The sequence below is a fragment of the Suricata suricatta genome, chromosome 1 (genome assembly GCF_006229205.1).
Source record: "Suricata suricatta isolate VVHF042 chromosome 1, meerkat_22Aug2017_6uvM2_HiC, whole genome shotgun sequence".
Lineage (NCBI taxonomy): Eukaryota > Metazoa > Chordata > Mammalia > Carnivora > Herpestidae > Suricata > Suricata suricatta.
Window position 1 is genome coordinate 105,418,219 of NC_043700.1, and position 17,928 is coordinate 105,436,146.

The 17,928-nt window shown below is 34.1% G+C and overlaps 1 long non-coding RNA gene across 1 annotated transcript in view; it reads left to right on the forward strand.

The window, feature by feature from the left end:
* The first annotated feature begins 607 nt into the window (after positions 1-607).
* LOC115275056 overlaps positions 608-17,928 on the forward strand; it is a 59,337-nt gene continuing 42,016 nt past the window's right edge. The window contains exon 1 of the long non-coding RNA XR_003901388.1: positions 608-649. This is a non-coding gene — a long non-coding RNA (uncharacterized LOC115275056). The remainder of the gene's footprint in view (positions 650-17,928) is intronic.

Below are 17,928 nucleotides of genomic sequence, written 5' to 3' on the forward strand. Positions count from 1 at the left end.
GCCATTTCTTAGTCTTCTCTGTTTTCCATAGTGAACAAGGTAAAAAGTGCTGCCAGTTCTTTTGTAGGCACTGATTTTCTCATATCATTCAAGGCAGGAATCTATCATGATATGTTTGGTTTATTGCAATAAATCCCTTACTGTCCTTGGTTTTTTTCTCTTCAAGCTGGATCATACCACAGGACTCAAATGTCCAACATTCTTTTATTCTGAGAATTACTTTTACCTTTTACCTTACTGATCCAAAACCTTTTGCTATTCCCGATCATCATCGGTTTATCACAAATTTCTTTGCTTAACATTTAAGGTACTTTGAATTTGATTCCAGCTTCTGTTTTTCTGCATTATTCCTCTAGTAGAGTTCTCTGTTCTATCCAGAATCATCTGAAATGTCTTTAATTCAGCTAGGTTTGCAAACATTTACTGAGTATCAGTTAGGTTGACAGTCTGTGAATTTCTAATAAGTCAGATACTTTGCTAGTTCTGCAAGTGTTGCTCACTTCCTACCTCCCCTCCCCTTCCTTCCCAACATGGGATGTGATGTAACAGTCATTATGACTCATTTGTTCATCTCACAAAACTGACTACATATTTTCCTCAGTTGACACTGGGATTTAGGATGATACACCCATCCTAAACTGAAAATATTGTAAGTCAAAACTAATACACCTAACTGGTAGAATGTCATAGCTTAGCCTAGCCTACCTTAAATGTGCTTAGAATGCTTTCGATAACCTGCAATTGAGCAAGATCATCTACCACAAAGCCTGTTTTGTAAGAAAATGTTGAATAGCCCATGTAATTTAGAATTTATTGAATATTCTACTGAAAGGAAAACCAGAATGGTTATATGGGTGTAGAATGATTACCAGTGTATCAATTATTTTTCCTTGTGATTGTGTTGTTGACTGGGAGCTGTGGCTTGCTGACATTCCCCGGCATCATGGAAGAGTATTAAAACATATATCACTTCCCTGGGAAAAGATGGAATTTCAAAATTTGAAGTACAATTTCTACTGAATGCATATTGTTTCTACACCATTGTGAAGACAGAAAATCATAAGTCAAACAATTGTAAGTCAGAGATCATCTGTGTTTACTACTTGATCAAGTCCCTGGGGATATAGCAAGGAACAAAAGCTCCCAGTAGGAGTGAAAAACAAAAGAAAACAAATGTGCATTTTAGATGTTTATATATGCCATTAAAAAGTATATTCATGTGATAGAGAATGACAGCTGGAAGGAATAAAATGATAAGCTGAGCTAGGAAGACTGAGAAAGAATCAACCTGGAAAAATCTGAAGTAACAGAATTGCTGTCAGAATAATTGCAAAAGTCCTGAGGCATGTTAGAACTTGAATGTTTACAAAGTAAACCAAATTATGAACAATTGACTTTAAGTAGTCTAGAATTAACAATGGATGATTATGCCTGTGTTCCTAATTAGCATGTCTTTTATTTCTCAGTGACTGTCATTAAATCTTCCTGTTCATCCCAAGCCAAGACCAAGTTTTATCTGTAAATTTCCGTGGCGAAGTGTTCTCTGGCAGACTAGGCTCACAGCATGCATTTGATTGCTCATTGTGTACTAATAGAAACATTTTTTGTACTAGTCATTGCACTATTTAACATTTTAAATAGTGTATATATATTTTGCTTTACTTTTAAAATTATAAACTTAATGAAAATAATATACATTTTCAAACACCCAGGAGCTGCCTATCAGAGGGTAATTGAACATAAAAGTTGTCTTTGTAGACCTTGCATTCTAGAGCAAAAAAAAAAAAAAACAAAGCAAAACAACCCTGAAAATAATTGTGGCATACACAGGCATAGAGTAATTGAGAATAGAATCTATATTTGAGTCTTGAAACATTTAAGCAATGAAACAAATTGTGGTACTCTTCAACTTCAATCTATAGCTGTGGTCAGAAAATGTCAAAATGGAATCATACATTAAACTATTCCAAGAAAATATTTTATATAGGCATAATTGCCATTTATGGTGACTACGTGGTGCAAAGGAAAGGCAGACAGTGAATAGCCCAAGCCTACCCACAAGACTTTGACCCAAATTCTGCCCTGTTTAACCACTTCCAAAATGATCTTTAGGGGATGTGTGTGTAGAGCAAATCAGACAAAAATCTCTTAACTTCTGCCTGGGTTTTGATACCAACTTCTGTGCAATCTCCAGGTAAAGTTTACTAGACCACCTATGAGTTATAAGATCACGCCTGTCACTTTTGCTCAATTTCTAGACAAAATGCCAGCTTGTCACATTTCCCCAACCTCTCTAATCTTGGCATTAAAGGGATTAAGGCCATTAGTTTTGATTGGGTTCAAGAAGGACAAGGAAGAAAAAGCAACAAGTGAAAGAAAGAAAACTAATCTAAATTCTGGAGCAGCGTTTACCTAAACTTCCAAATTCAATACAGACAACAATGGTGGAGAATGAGGGAGAGAGAAACGTGTCCTGGTCCGTTTTCAAGAAGAAGCCAGAATGAGTTCTTTTTATTGCATGAGTCACAGGGTAATATTAAAAGAGGAAATTATACAAAGAAGAACAAAGGAAGTAAAAGAGAAAACCATGAAGACTAAGGAGATACTACTCACATATATATGGCACACCTCAGACTGATTATACTATGGGTCTTCTTTTTCACCTCCAACCCCAGTAGAGTGTGTAACAACCAATCATGAGGCTGTAGATTAGAGTGTACTATCACAGATGCAATAATTGCTCCCGACACAGTGTAAATTAACTCCTAATGCTTAAGGGTGTTACAATCTGGGTTTATCTTGCTCCTTTATTCACTAGCTGGCATGCTGGGCTAATTACCTGTCAATGTATAATGGGGATAATTGTATTCCCTCATGGTGTTCACATGAGCATTATATGAATACAATGCCTAATATATAGTGAATGCTCAACAAATTATTTGCTGTTATTATTATCATTATACCTTGCTTCTTTGGATACAAAATATAGTTACGGAATTATAGAATTTAATATTTACTTCTCAAGTACTAAGGACAACAGCTTTAGCTTGTGAGTCAACTGCCCTATATTTGTAAAGATGATTGCTTTTATTTAGAAGTTGCTTGGGTATTTTCTTAAATGGCAAAGACTGCTTGGATCCCTGCAGCATGAATCAAAACGGTATGATACACTGAGCCTATCTTTCTTATAGAAAGAAAAGCCAGTTACTCCTAATTCACTATGATGGTATTATCTAACTTCTTTTGCCAAAAATAAATAGTGAAAGGACCTAATAAGTGAAAGAAATCTTAAAAAGGAGATGTTCCTACAATGTTAAGTGCCAATGCTGGTGTACTAGCTATTTAGTTCAAGAAATCTCAGTGTGCGCATTTGAAATATCAGCTAAAAAGGGCTCATTCTGCAGAAAAGCACAACCAGTAACACAGGACGATGGTTTTTTAGGTTTTCCATTTTAAGAATAATAAAATTAATAATAGTCCTAATGCTTTTCTATAAGGATTTATTTACTTCTTATTCTTGATGTCTTAAGTGCTAACACTTTTTAAAAATTTCTCAAGTAATTTCAAACTCAAATAAAGATGTAACAGATCAAACCTGATTTAGGGTTTATGCATATGTTGAAAATAGTTAAAATTTAAAGTAATATTAAAAGTGGCACTTTCCTGCCATAAATGTTCCTTATTTCTGCATTCTTAGATTCCTCTCAAATATTATTGTTATTTTGTGTGCTTCTCTTCTCCCCTATTCTGAAGAGGGTAACAAGATTTTGAACCCAGGTTGTGACTTGAAAAATAATGCCACATAACTTTGGACCTACATCCATTGTTCAGGATATATAGGGAAAAAAAGACAGAAAATATTTCATTTGTTCAAAGGGAAATGTTGTTTGCAACCATCTGGGACATATTTCTTGTGAAATTTTTAAGGTGATTTGTTCAATCTTATAAACATTAGACACCTAATTTCAATCTTGACCCATGTGAACTTCTAAAATAGAGTGTGAGGTCATGCCATAGAATGTTTTACTAAAGTTTCTGAAAATTTTAAGCGATACTGTATATAAATATATAGTGTATAAATATTTTAAAGGCAATAATAATTTTTATTAAATACACACCATATTTTCAACTGATGTGCTTTGTATGTATTCAGTTTTTAAATTATTACAGTATCTGGATGTATTCTTTGGAAAAGTGTCTATTCATGTCTTCTGCCCATTTCTTCACTGGATTATTTGTTTTTTGGGTGTTGAGGTTAGTAAATTCTTTATAGATTTTTGATACTAGCCCTTTATCCTATATGTGATTTGCAAATATCTTCTCCCATCCCATCAAGTGCCTTTTAGCTTTGTTGATTATTTCCTTTGCTGTGCAGAAGGTCTTCATCTTGATGAGGTCCCAATAGTTCATTTTTGCTTTTATTTTCCTTGCCTTTGGAGATATGTTAAGTAAGACGTTGTTGCAGCTGAGGTCAGAGAGGTTGCTGCCTGTTTCCTCCTGTAAGATTTTGATGGTTTCCTGTCTCACATTTAGGTCTTTCATCCATTTTGAATTTATTTTTGTGTATGGTGTAAGGAAGTGGTTCAGTTTCATTCTTCTACATGTTGCTGTCCAGGTCCATTTACTGTCCAGCACCATTTGTTAAATAGGCTGTCTTTTTTCCATTGGATACTCTTTCCTGCTTTGTCAAAGATTAGTTGGTCATATATTTGTGGGTCCAATCCTGGGTTCTCTGTTCTATTCCATCCGTCTATGTGTCTGTTTTGTGCCAGTCCCATTCTGTCTTGATGATTACAGCTTGATAATACAGGCTGAAGTCCAGGATTATGCTGCTTCCAGCTTTGGTTTTCTTTTTCAACATTATTTTGGCTATATGGAGTCTTTTATGGCTCCATACAAATTTTAGGAATGTTTGTTCTAGCTCTGTGAAGAATACTGGTGCTATTTTGATTAGGGTTGCATTGACTACATAGATTGCTTTGGGTAGTATCAGCATTTTAACAATATTTGTTCTTCTAATCCACGAGCATGGAATGTTTTTCCATTTCTTTGTTTCTTCTTCAATGGCACATGAAAAGATGCTCAACATCACTCATCATCAGGGAAATACAAATCAAAACCACATTGAGATACCACCTCAACCCAGTCAGAGTGGCTAAAATTAACAACAGATGTTGGCGAGGAAAGGGGAACCTTCTTGCACTATTTGAACGAATGCAAACTGATGCAGCCACTCTGGAAAAGAGTGTTCAGATTCCTCAAACAAATTAAAAATAAAATTATCCTGTAATCCAGCAGTTTCTATACTAGGAATTTATCCAAAGGATACAGGAGTGCTGATTTGAAGGGGCACAAGCAACCCAGTGTTTATAGCAGCACTATCAACAAAAGCCAAATTATAGGAAGAGCCCAAATGCCCATCAACTGATGAATGGTAAAGAAGAAGTAGTTTATATATATGATGGGATACTACTTGGTGTTGAAAAAGAATGAAATCTTGCCATTTGGAACAATTTGGATGGAACTGAGGGTATTATGTTAAGGAAATAAGTCAGTCAGAGAAAGATAGATATTATATTATTTCACTTATATGTGGAATTTGAGAAACTTAAGGAAAGGGAAGGAAAAATAATATAAAAATAGAGAGGGAGGCAAACTATAAAAGAATCTTAAATACAGAGAACAAACTGACAGTTGATGGGGGTGGGGGCTTGGGGGACAGGAGAAATACCATTGAGGCATTGAGGAAGGCACGTCTTGAGATGAGCACTGGGTGTTGTATGTAAGTGATGAATCATGGAAATCTACTCCTGAAGCCAACACTACACTCTATGTTAGCTAACATGAGAATAAATAAAAAAATTATTACAGTACCCTATGTAGATACTTAGAAAAGTTAAGAAAATTACCCAAGTTTATTTGATCAATACGAAATAAATCTAAAATATGAACTTTGGTAGTCTAATTTTAGAGTATGTAGTCAGACAGCTAAGCTCCAAAATTCCAGTCATACAGTGACAGCTTTTAAAGAAAACTGATCTGTGAGTCACAAAAATTTCCATAGACAAGGAAGATGCAATGTTCAATTAACATATATTCAGAAAAGAGAGTCACACAGCCACTAAATGTGAGCACCAGGACAGTGAAAATGTCACCCGCTAGCTGGTTTCATGAGACATATTGCCAGGAGATTCACTGGATAATTTTAACTGACCTTGAAAAGGAGCTATTAAGGTGCCATAATCTCAATACCTTGGAATCTTTCAGACACATATTCAGACGAAGACACATTTCTTTTAAGATAGTCAGGTCTTCTTAGAGATTGACAAAAATGAAACTGAGAAGTTGATGCTGTATGTAGTATTGGTTCCCTCACTAGACCACTCTTGATTATATTTAAAACTCCACCTCTTGCCTCTCTCAGGTTTGAATTTAGTGACATTTCCCCCTCTCTAAATCTGACTCAAATGCCTAATGATGGCATAATCAGGTGTGTGTAGATATCAGATCTCTAGGCAAGGACATAGTATATGTGACTATTCACTTCTCACACATATACAAAAAGTAATACATCATTTTAGAACTCAAATTAGGTGACAAAAAAATTTCAGATGACCATTCCACATTGAAGAATGAGCCAAATTCTTTTCCTGCTAAGCAGAACTTAATTTGGTAGTTAATAAACTAATTTATTAATAACTATACATGAATATAATACATTTGATATACTACCATGATTTCTAAAAGCAACATTGTATCTCTATTAATTGGTATGAAATCACTACAAGAAGTAGTGGTTGCATAAGTAGAAGAACCAGCAGAGCCGTGGTGGCCGAGGGAGGGGAGGGCTCCAAGAAGGAAGGCAGAGCTCAAACTGCCAGGCAGCAGACAAGTCAGAGGAGGACACTTCTCCCCAGGCCTATGCTTGTGGACAACACTTTCTGATCTCTGATGTCACTTAAGGAATTCACGAAATGTGTTACTGATGGTTATGGTTCTTCATAGTTATTTCCACTTGAAAATGTGGTTCTGAAGAGTGGAAATATTTTAAGACTTAAGACAAAAATCCGTCATAGAAGTTAAATGAATGTTGAATGGATAAGAGCCATGTACTTGGTCAGTCTATGGTCTTAGAAATCTTCAAATGTTAGAGTATAATTTGATACAATTCTTATTTGATGGATGAGGAAAATGAATCCCAGAGAGTTAGGTGATTTTCTTTAAATAGAGTACCCAGAGTTATGGCTACAGTGAAGGTTGTTGTTGCTCTTGGTAACGGTGGTGATGTGTGAGTCTATGTGTGTCTGAATATGTGTATTGAGGTAACAGAGAAACTTCTTTCCTTCCTCTTCCCCTTCACCTTTGACTTTCCTCATTTTCTAATTGGCCATTCACATAATCACTAAAAGATTAGAGTGTGGGAGACCTTCTCCTTCAAACGTTCTGCACAGCTCTTAGCTGCCTGACTTGAACAGGTCATTTCACTTGCTTAGTATATTTATTGTGCATTTTTCATGAACTAGACTAGGAGATTGAGAATAAAGGGCGGCCAACATGCATTTCTTGTTTTTATGGCTACTGAAGTTTAGTAGGAGGTACAGCAATTAAGCAAATAATCACACAACTACATGTATAATACATTGCCTATAACGAGTGTTAAAAAGCATGTGGAATTCTGAGAACAGATGACCTATGCAGGATGGGATAACAGAGAAGGCCTTTTGGAGCCTGTAACATTTAAACTGAAGGATGAGTACCAGTTGCGCTGTGAAAAAGTCGAATGTGTTTTCCAGACAGAGGGAAGGGAATATAACACTGAAGATCCAAAAAGGCCCAGCTCAGCATGTTGAGTTAGGGAAAAGTAGCACAGCATGAGGCTTAAGAGATATGCAAATACTGCATAATTAACAGGATTCTGGGCCCCATTAGTGTTTTGGACTTTAGCTTAGGTCCAATGGAATAGTTTTGAAAAGCTTTAAGCAAGGGTTTTAATAAGATCTAATTAGTATTTTAAGAATATCTATTTAGATGCTATGAGGAGGATTGATGGGGAGGAATCAAAAACAGAACTGAGCCAACAGTTGGGTGTTTTGAGTTTTAGGGGAAAAATGTAAGAAACACTGATAGTTTGAGGAACAATAAAGAAGGCTTTGATTGTTTAGTAGACAGAGGGTCGAGTCTTGGATTTGAAAGGTGGCAGTGACAATGGACAGATGTGAACAAATATAAAATATCTCTTTCTTCTGGAATCAATAAGTATTTTCCACATATTTGATATCTGGGGACAAGGCCATGTCATGGATGACTTCCAAGTTTCTGTCATGTGCAGCTGTGTGGATAAGGTGTTGTTACTAATATGAAGAACATTGGAAGAGAAGCTGCTTGGGCAAGGATTAAAGCTGGATTGTAGCTTCTTAGTGAGATGAAAACAAAGGCAAAGTTTCTGATGTTTAATTCCTTTAGGGAATATTTTTTGATAAACCCTGGGGTAGGTGCTATGGCTGATGAAATTATGTTCAACACATGATTACTGTTCTTTAAGATCTTCCAGTAAGAATAACTACAGGGCATACATTTTTGGTTATGTTGGACTTCCAGTCAGTTGAGTACCAAGCCCATCTCTGAAACAGCTGATCCAGGACTTAATTTCCTCAGTTTTTGTCATGTATAAAATAAAATGATTGTATGCACTTCATAGTCAATGGACTATTTAGCATCTGTGTTCCTGTGAGCTTATTAAGAGTGCAAAATCTCAATGCCCATGGTAGAGGTAATAAATTAGAACTTGCATTTCTGCAAGTTCTCCAGATAATTAATATGCATATTAAATTTTGAGATTTGCTGTTTTAGATGATCTCTCATCCCTCAAACTGGACTTACAGAGCCAAATCACATCCTTGCCCCTGCGAAGTCTCGGTCTGCAGTTTGACTTGTCTGTACCAATACATATTAGTAGTAGAGGATGGAGAATTATGAATATAATTACCAAATCAATTCGGAAACCAGCTGGAATATATGTAGGAGAGCTGGCATTATCTAGATAGAAAAATAAGGTTTTATGTTCCTTCTCATTTGGTTTGAACTCACTAACAGTAAAAACAAATATTCTAGAGTTAATCTATTGGGCCTTGATTAGGCTTCATGTTTCCACTTATCTTTGTGACAGAAACTTTGAATTCTTGGTCAATTTGAGATTTAATATTATGGCCAATAACCCAGAATAGGCATTAGAACAATTGGCAATTATAACAGTATACAATCCACAACAATTACTTATCATAATTATTATAAGTATTATTTATTACTATTTATGAGCATGTAATGGTGATAATTATATTTACAAATGAAAACTACTTGGCCTATGTTTTGTGACAAAACTAAAGATACAAACTTAAAAAACATTGTTATAAGGCCTTTGAAACATTCAAAGTCAAAGTCATGTTGTTGAATTGTTGATTTCCTTTTTGACAATTTATTACATATTCTTTATAGAGCAAATGAAAAAAATATAATCATGCTTTAAGTTGTTATAAAATTGTTTTATTTTCAAGCACATATGGATTAAGCATATAAGCTCTTTACTTTTAATTAACATATATTAAATTAAAAATCTACATTTAAGAATCATAAATTCAGGATAATTATTTTCTTTGTAATGAAATTTTCACATTTTAGAAAGAATGAGCTGAGTACCTTTAATTATTTTAATGTTTTTTTGAGAGACAGAGACAGAGCATGAGTGGGAGAGGACAGAGAGAGAGGGTGACACAGAATCTGAAGCAGGCTCCAGGCTCTGAGCTGTCAGCACAGAGCCCAATGGGGGACTCAAGCCCACAAACCGTGAGACCATGACATGAGCTGAAGTTGGATGCTTAACTGACTGAGCCACCCAGGAGTCTTTGAATGGAGTATTTTTAAATGCTAATCTTATCTTGTGCTTTTAAAATGTTATTCAATTTAGATAAATTAAATTTATACAAGTATTTTAAAAACATACCTACTGAGAAAAGTCAGGCTCAAAATAATATAGAAATCTTAGATAATTTACAAATTTGTTCTTTACTAGATAGGGCAAAGCTAATTTCTATATATTTATATTTCTTTTAATTGAATATTAAGTTTCTTTATAAACACATGAATTACTTACCCAAATAAATATCAAATTTCTGAGAATAAGAAGCATGTTTTCCCTCTTAATTTTTTCAACAATGCACATTATTCAGATAGAATAAATACTAATAACAATGAGCTGCACTCTAAAGAAATAGGCTTTCTTAATTTTACTCTATTTTTATGTTGATCATTTGGAGAAATTTTGAAATTCTGGAATTAAAGAATTTTGAGGTCATTTCTCTTTAATTTTAAGGCTCTGTAAAAACTATTTCTATACTGGCAGGTTTTGTGTATGTGATTATAAAAGAGATTTTGCATTTTGGTTTAGTTATATTCACTTACAACAGAGACAAAATCAAAATATTTATAGTTCAACATTGAAATCACAGTTTCTTAGCACAATCTATGTAAAGTTCTTTATTTTCTTCTTTTTTTTTCTTAAACTAGTGATTGGAGATAGTTTAATCAATTTTTATGTGTTCATACATGCCTAATACTTCTCTCCTTTATTAAATGTACGAATAAGTCCTATAATCCTTAAAATGGATTGTGGGCTCAAGCTGTCTTTGTTTTCACCTGAACGCTCCTTGGCAACCACAGAGACATACTGGTAAGACTCCAGATTAATCAGGATGCCACAGACTATATAGTTAATACTTATTATCATATCAATATGTCTCAGTCTCTCTCTCTCTGTCTCTCTCTCTCTCTGTCTCTTAATACCACACTCTATTCTGGATCCAATTTTTCTAATTCAAGAGAGGATATACAGTGCTACTTTCCACCGTAAATATTTAAGACATCTTAATGCCATAGAACATTAAATTGAATCCTATTATTTTGATCTCCATCATAGAAAAAAAACATCTATAAGTATTTCTGATGGCAGAAGATGGAATGGATGTTAAGAGTGGTGTAGTGGGGTTGCTGGGGTGCCAAGATTAACAATAAAAAACAGATTAGAGTTATGGTTTAGAAATTGAATGCAACATTTTACAGATGAGTGGAGTGAATATAGAGTTATAGTAGAATTCCAACTCCCAATTGAATAGAATTATTACAATAGTAAAAAACTTTTAGAGAATATACCTTTTATTCTGTTTTGTTTAAAAAATGTGCTTTCAAAATATTAAATCCCTTTTCCCAAAGATTCCCAGTTTGTTTAATTTTAAGAATTAAATATAAATTTAAAAATTATGATTTCACGTGGCGTAATGTTTTAACTCAAGATTGTGGCATTTTGAAAATATTTAGCTACAACCAAAAGAGGTAGATATATTCTTGCTCATATTTTCCCAAATATAACCTTATAGTTCAGTAGCTAATTTGAAATGGATAGTTTCTTATTCATAAAAGTTTATATTTTAGTTTGAAATCAAGTAATATTTTTTGTAAGAGTTTATTTAAATAGAAAAACATGTGTAGTTTTAGGTTGAAATATTTAAATATAGAATAGAAAATTTAAAGTTTATTTTTCTTTGATTATAGTTCCAACTTAACATCAAAATATTGTATATACTTTTTCTGAGTAGTAAATTTGTAATTCTACATTGTGACCATATTCAGAATTCATAAAAAAGGTTTGTGGCTTTCTATACATAAAATATGCATGTCTGAGAAAACCAGCATTTAATTACAATACTGTAAACCAATTTAGCCTTAAAATTTGAAGCATATCTAAGGATATTTTATATCTGAAGAAAATTTCTAAAAGTTTGAAGCTGGATCTAAGAATCTATGAATCTATGAATGAAGTATTAATAGATACTAACTATACTTATCACAGATACATTTCTAAAAAAAGGAAATAATAAACTGTAAAAGTGCAATTTACTTAACATGTATATTGTTGCATTCTGATGCTGAAGTTATTATGTATTTGGATGTATGGTTCAGAATATTTATAACTTAAAAACCATGTAACTATAAAAGAATTTCAAGAAGCTAGTTCCTAAGAATTGGGAATACCCAAGAGATAATCTTTTTGAAAACTGTTCACTTTTCTATCATCAAAGTTTCCAATAGTAAATTTCCCCTAAGCTCAAAAATATACTGTTGAATTGGATGTAATTAACATGTAAATATGTCAGGTAGGTGAAAATACTAATGGAGGAAATCTAGTAGATTTTCAATCTTGAAGAGAAAAAATATATATAATGTACAATATATATTAAGATTTCATGATGTATTTTCTCTTTTTTTCAACATTTTACAGACATGTTGATTTTCATCTGACGTGCTGTTAAAATGTGAGAAAAACCTTTACAAAATGTCCAAAAACTTCCACTTTTCTACTTTGTCCTTCCTAATGGTATATTCTACTCAAATAGTTGTTTTGCTTGGCATGGGTTTTTAGAAAGCCTAGATCTTATCTAAGTTTCTTTTTTTTTTTTTTCCAAATAAGCCATGAAGTAAACAAAACTTTAGGAGTCAGTTAGCCACCCCATTGCAGTTAATGGTTCTAAATTTTCAGAAACAGAATTTGAAATTAAAGTATAATAATCTCCTAAAAGATTTCCTTGAAATGAACTTATGGCTGAGTACAGGAGCAATGTTATCTTATTTTCTTCTACCAGGGAAAAAGTCCACTTTTCCACATAGAGTTTTATTTGGTTCTTATCATGAAATCTTCTTTCTCAGGACTGTCCTATATCATGCTCCTGGTACGTCCTCTGAAGCAAACGTTCTGTGAGACTTATTGGTAATTGGAAACAGATTTTAAAGCAATGGTTATCACACAGTATAGCCATAGGATTACATAACTGTTGAAGAATCAATTTAGGTAGTTTTACAAAATATATATATGACAGACTGTGATTTTAATCTTCTTGTATTTGTGAAAAGAAATCTAAAGCATTTGTGGTAGCGGCAAGACAGAAAAAGACACGAGGCTGGATACATTTATTCACTCTGTTTTTAAATTTTGTTGATGAGTAGTAGTTTATTTATAGCACACACTGATTTCATTAGTATAAGAGACAGAATCATAAGAATGAAAAAATATTAAGTTAAAGATGCTACAATATCAAGTTGCAAGTATTTATAGACGTGTGTGCACACAAAATATGTGCACATCTATACCATGACTATATAGTCACGCTTTGGCTAATTTTCAATATTTTTCAAAAGCAAGATCTAGTTTTCAATGTCTTTTGGTGGCAGATAAGTACAGGATGGAGAAGAAGGTAGGAATGTTTTGGTTTGTATTCTACACAGTAGCTGGATTTTCCTACAAATTGAGACAAGTTTTTTGAATCATTTCACATTCCTATATCAACTCACTATTACATATTTTCTCTTGCTATAGCTCTCATGATAAGTCCTGGAAATCCTGGGCAAGTTTTTCTCTGCAGTGTGATACATTCTAGGTTTCTGACTCTTGAAAAGTATGAACTGTTTTATGTGCTATGTCCTTGGATTAATAAAATTTTTCAAAAGTTCTTATTATAAATAGGGTAGTTTTATTCCAGATGTGATGCCCAAGTGTTTATATACTACAGTAATAATGAAGTAATGTGATCCAGGAAAGGCAAGGTGTAATCAGGTCCGTTTCACTTTTGACCATTATATAAGAGTATTTATTTAATTTAATTTAATTTTTAAATTTTTAATTCGTTTACTTTTCAAGTATAATTTATTGTCAAGTTAGCTAACATACAGTGTATATATACAGTGTGCTCTTGGTTTTGGGGGTAGATTCCCATGATTCGTTGCTTACATAAAATACCCAGTGCTCATCTTAACAAGTGCCCTCCTCAAGGCCCATCACCCATTTTAAGAGTACTTATTTTAAATTAACTTCAGCCACTCAATAAAGTGCTATGAAGGTATTTTTTCACTTCCTCAATACAACAGTAGTAAATAGAGAAAGTAATCACCAACATTAGTCCCTGAAGTCTGCATAATGAATTCTCTTTTAACCTGGTGACCCACACAACTCCTTGCAATGATTCAAATGACAAGAATGTTCACTTTAATACTGCTAACTATAGGTTTGGAGAGCACTCTGTAATTAAGGGGCAGGTGATTGAGAATCATTGATAAATCCAAACAACCCCCATCATTCAGAACCTAGTGGTATGGAAGTCATTTACACAAATAACCTCTAACTGCTCTTAATTGATGTGCAAGTGTATAATTTATATTATTTTCCTCTGGACCTGCTCAACCAAAGCACTCATTTCCTGTTCAGTAATGGTGTTTGGTGTGAGATTTAGGACATTTATGAAACATATCCTGGCATTGATATTGAACATATTGGCTGGTGATTCATAGTTGATCCCAAGGAGTGATAAGGAAAAACAAAACAGAAACCTGCTTTGGGATAAAGTTATTCATATCCAGATTTTTAAAAATGTTTTATTTATTTTTGAGAGAGAGAGAGAGAGAGAGAGAGAATAAACAGGGGAGGGTCAGAGAGAGAAAGAGAGACACAGAATTCAAAGACAGGCTCCAGGCTCTGAGCTGGCTGTCAGCACAGAGCCGGATGCAGGGCTCGAACCCACTAACAGTGAGATCATGACCTGAGCCTAAGCCAGACACTCAACCAACCGACTGACCCACCCAGGCACCCCTGTTCATATCCAGATTTGAGTCTATCTATCTGCAGTGATTTGTGAAACAAGGTGGGGAATGGATAAATGGTTAAATGAATATTTTCACATGAAAGTAATTATCTCTTTTCCTCTGAATGGTTCTCTTTTATTCTTCCTTTGCTTTCCTTTGTTTTTGACATATAGCTTGATGACATCTCAATATTTTTAAAAGTTTACAGAAACTTAAGTGGCCAATTCATAACTTAAGCATTATGTGCCACAGTGAATATTGTTGCAGGTAGCTAGCCTTGTTCTCAGAATACTAAAGGATGAATCTGCATCCTGCGCAAGGAACATATGCTCTGTAAGATGTTCTCGGCTCTCAATTTCCTCTCAATATTGAAACTAAAAGGAAAAAGAATGAGTGAACAGGTAGAAGATTTGGATCATTCACTACCTATATACTGATTTTAAAAAGAATAAAAAGGGAAAACTAAAGAGATATGGAATTTTAAATCTAACAGTAAAGAGCAACAATCAATAACAGACAAAATATAAAGTCAGAAGGCAAGCGCAGTGTTAAAAACCACTTATTTTTCCCTTCTGAGTTTGTTTCACTGAGGAGTAGTATTAGCCTTATAATTGCTGAAGACAAGATCCCAGGATTTAAGAGAGATGCTTTTGTTTCTTTAATCAGTTAAAGCTTCACAGTTTGCCACACCCTGGGAAGGAAATATAGCCCCTAGGTTTCCCATCAACCTGAAAGAATGACGGCAGTGGTGTTATTGTGGCAGGAATATCACCTGCCAGTTTAAATACACACTTCGGTAAACCCCTCCCATCACTATGGATTTAACTAGTCAATTAGCAAATGAAGTCACACTATTTGCTTTTGTTTCATGTCATTTCACCAGAAATTCCACTGGTCTTGTGTTAATTAGTATTTTCTTCCTATTTTGGTTTCCAGGTATGGGAATATTCCTGGGTATAACAACGCTTATATTTCTAAGTTAATATATTAAGGGTAGGCATATGAATAAGAAAAATACAATAAATAAAATGTATAAGGACGAAAGCACAAGACAATTAAGATGAACAAAATGTAATTATGTTAAATGGACATGTGAAAGCATGTTACACAATTGTATGCTAAAATTACGGAAAGGCTAAGTGTATAATTTCCATTCCTGAGGTTGTTTTTATTTCTGTTACTTCCCTACCATCCCCAGACACACACTTACTTATTATTATTATAAAATAAAGTTTTCCAGGGGATGTAAATATTTAAGTAATTTTATAAAAGGGAAGTTTAAACATAATTGGTACATAATTTGTTTTCACCTACTTAGCCATACCAAAAGCAACATTCTTTGATTTTATCACAGAAGGAAAAAAATTAAGAATTTTTAAAAGCTAAACCTCAAATAGGAGAATATCCCTAACATCTATTATTTGAGATAGTACTATCTCAGTAGCTTTCAGTGCTCTTGGGAGTAAAATCTGAATGTCATATTTACCTACTAGCTGTAAAGTATATTGAAATAGGTACCAACCTGGGGCAAAAAACAAGACCGTTATGACAAGAGGGCTACACACAGCAGCAGGTCGATGCATTAACCTTTTGCCTCACATCACCTGAGGTTAAAGTGTGCTTTAAATCAAAGATGAAATGATCGTGGTATCTCAATTCCAAACCAGTTGATATTTGCCCACATCTTTGAAAACTAGCAATTGAAATATCACACATTGACTATGGCTGTGTATGAGTTACACGTTAGAAAGGAAAGGGAAAATAGTTCTTTGGCCAGCTGGGCTCATGGGAGGCAGTGTGTAGAGATGTACTAGAGGAGTAATTAACTGGAAGAAGTTTTAACATGAGCAGAGGATGTCCAAAGGCTGATTCAGTCACTGAACAATCAGTAGTCTATGCTTTTTTGTTCTAAGGCATTCTAACAATCCTGTCTAACATGCACTCATTTCAGTGGGAGTACTTCTACTTTTCTGGATAATAGTGTTTCCCTTGGAAACTTAGGAAAACTTGTTTAGGGGAGCAGGAGGCAGGTTTTGGAACTATCTCATGAGTATCAGTTACCCCAGATGTAAAATGGGCATAAAATACTATTTTACTTCAGTAAAAAATCTGCTACATATGCCTGGTGACTTCCTTACATCTCTCACAGTTCCATACTGTATGATTCCTAGGATTCTGATCAATATATTATTTAATATAATTGGGAGATTGCTTATGTCATTCGGAAGCATTGAAGATTCTGAATGAAAGCTGACTTATTAATCCTAAAAATTAATATTTATAAACTCTTGAAACTTACAGAGATTCATCTGGGTTCAAATATCCGGTTAGCAAAATACTTCAATTACAATTTTGAAAACAACTACCAATATATAAATACAGCATTGTATTAAATAAGTCTATTTCTTACATGCATATGCACAAAATGCAAAAACACATAATTATATATGATTATAATTATATAAATATATGTTTATATGCAATTATATTATATAAATTCTATATTATTTATATATTATATCACATATTATAATAAATATAATATACATAAGTATATAGAATATATATTTTCTTTTTTATTTATTTTTTTATTTAAGTTTATTGTCAAATTGGTTTCCATATAACACCCAGTGCCTCTCCCTACAAGTACCCCTCTCTATGACCATCATCCCCTTTCCCACCCTTCAGCCCTCCGTTCGTTTTTAGTATTCAATAGTCTCTCATGATTTGTGTCCCTCACTCTCCCCAACTCTCTTTCCCCCTTCCTCTCCCTAGGGTCCTCTGTTAGGTTTCTCCTGCTAGACCTATGAGTGCAAACATATGGTATCTGTCCTTCTCTGCCTGGCTTATTTTGCTTAGCATGATACCCTCGAGGTCCATCCACTTTCCTACAAATGGCCAGATTTCATTCTTGCTCATTGCCATGTAATACTCCATTGTATATCTATACCACATCTTCTTGATCCACTCATCAGATGATGGACATTTAGGTTCTTTCCATGTTTTGGCTATTGTTGACAGTGCTGCTATGAACATTGGGGTACATGTGCTCCTATGCATTAGCACTGCTGTATCCCTTGGGTAAATCCCAGCCGTGCTATTGCTGGGTCATAGGGGAGTTCTATTGATAGTTTTTTGAGGAGCCTCCACACTGTTTTCCAGAGCGGCTGCATCAGTTAACATTGCCACCAACAGTGTACAAGGGTGCCCGTCTCTCCACACCCTCGCCAGCATCTATAGTCTCTTGAT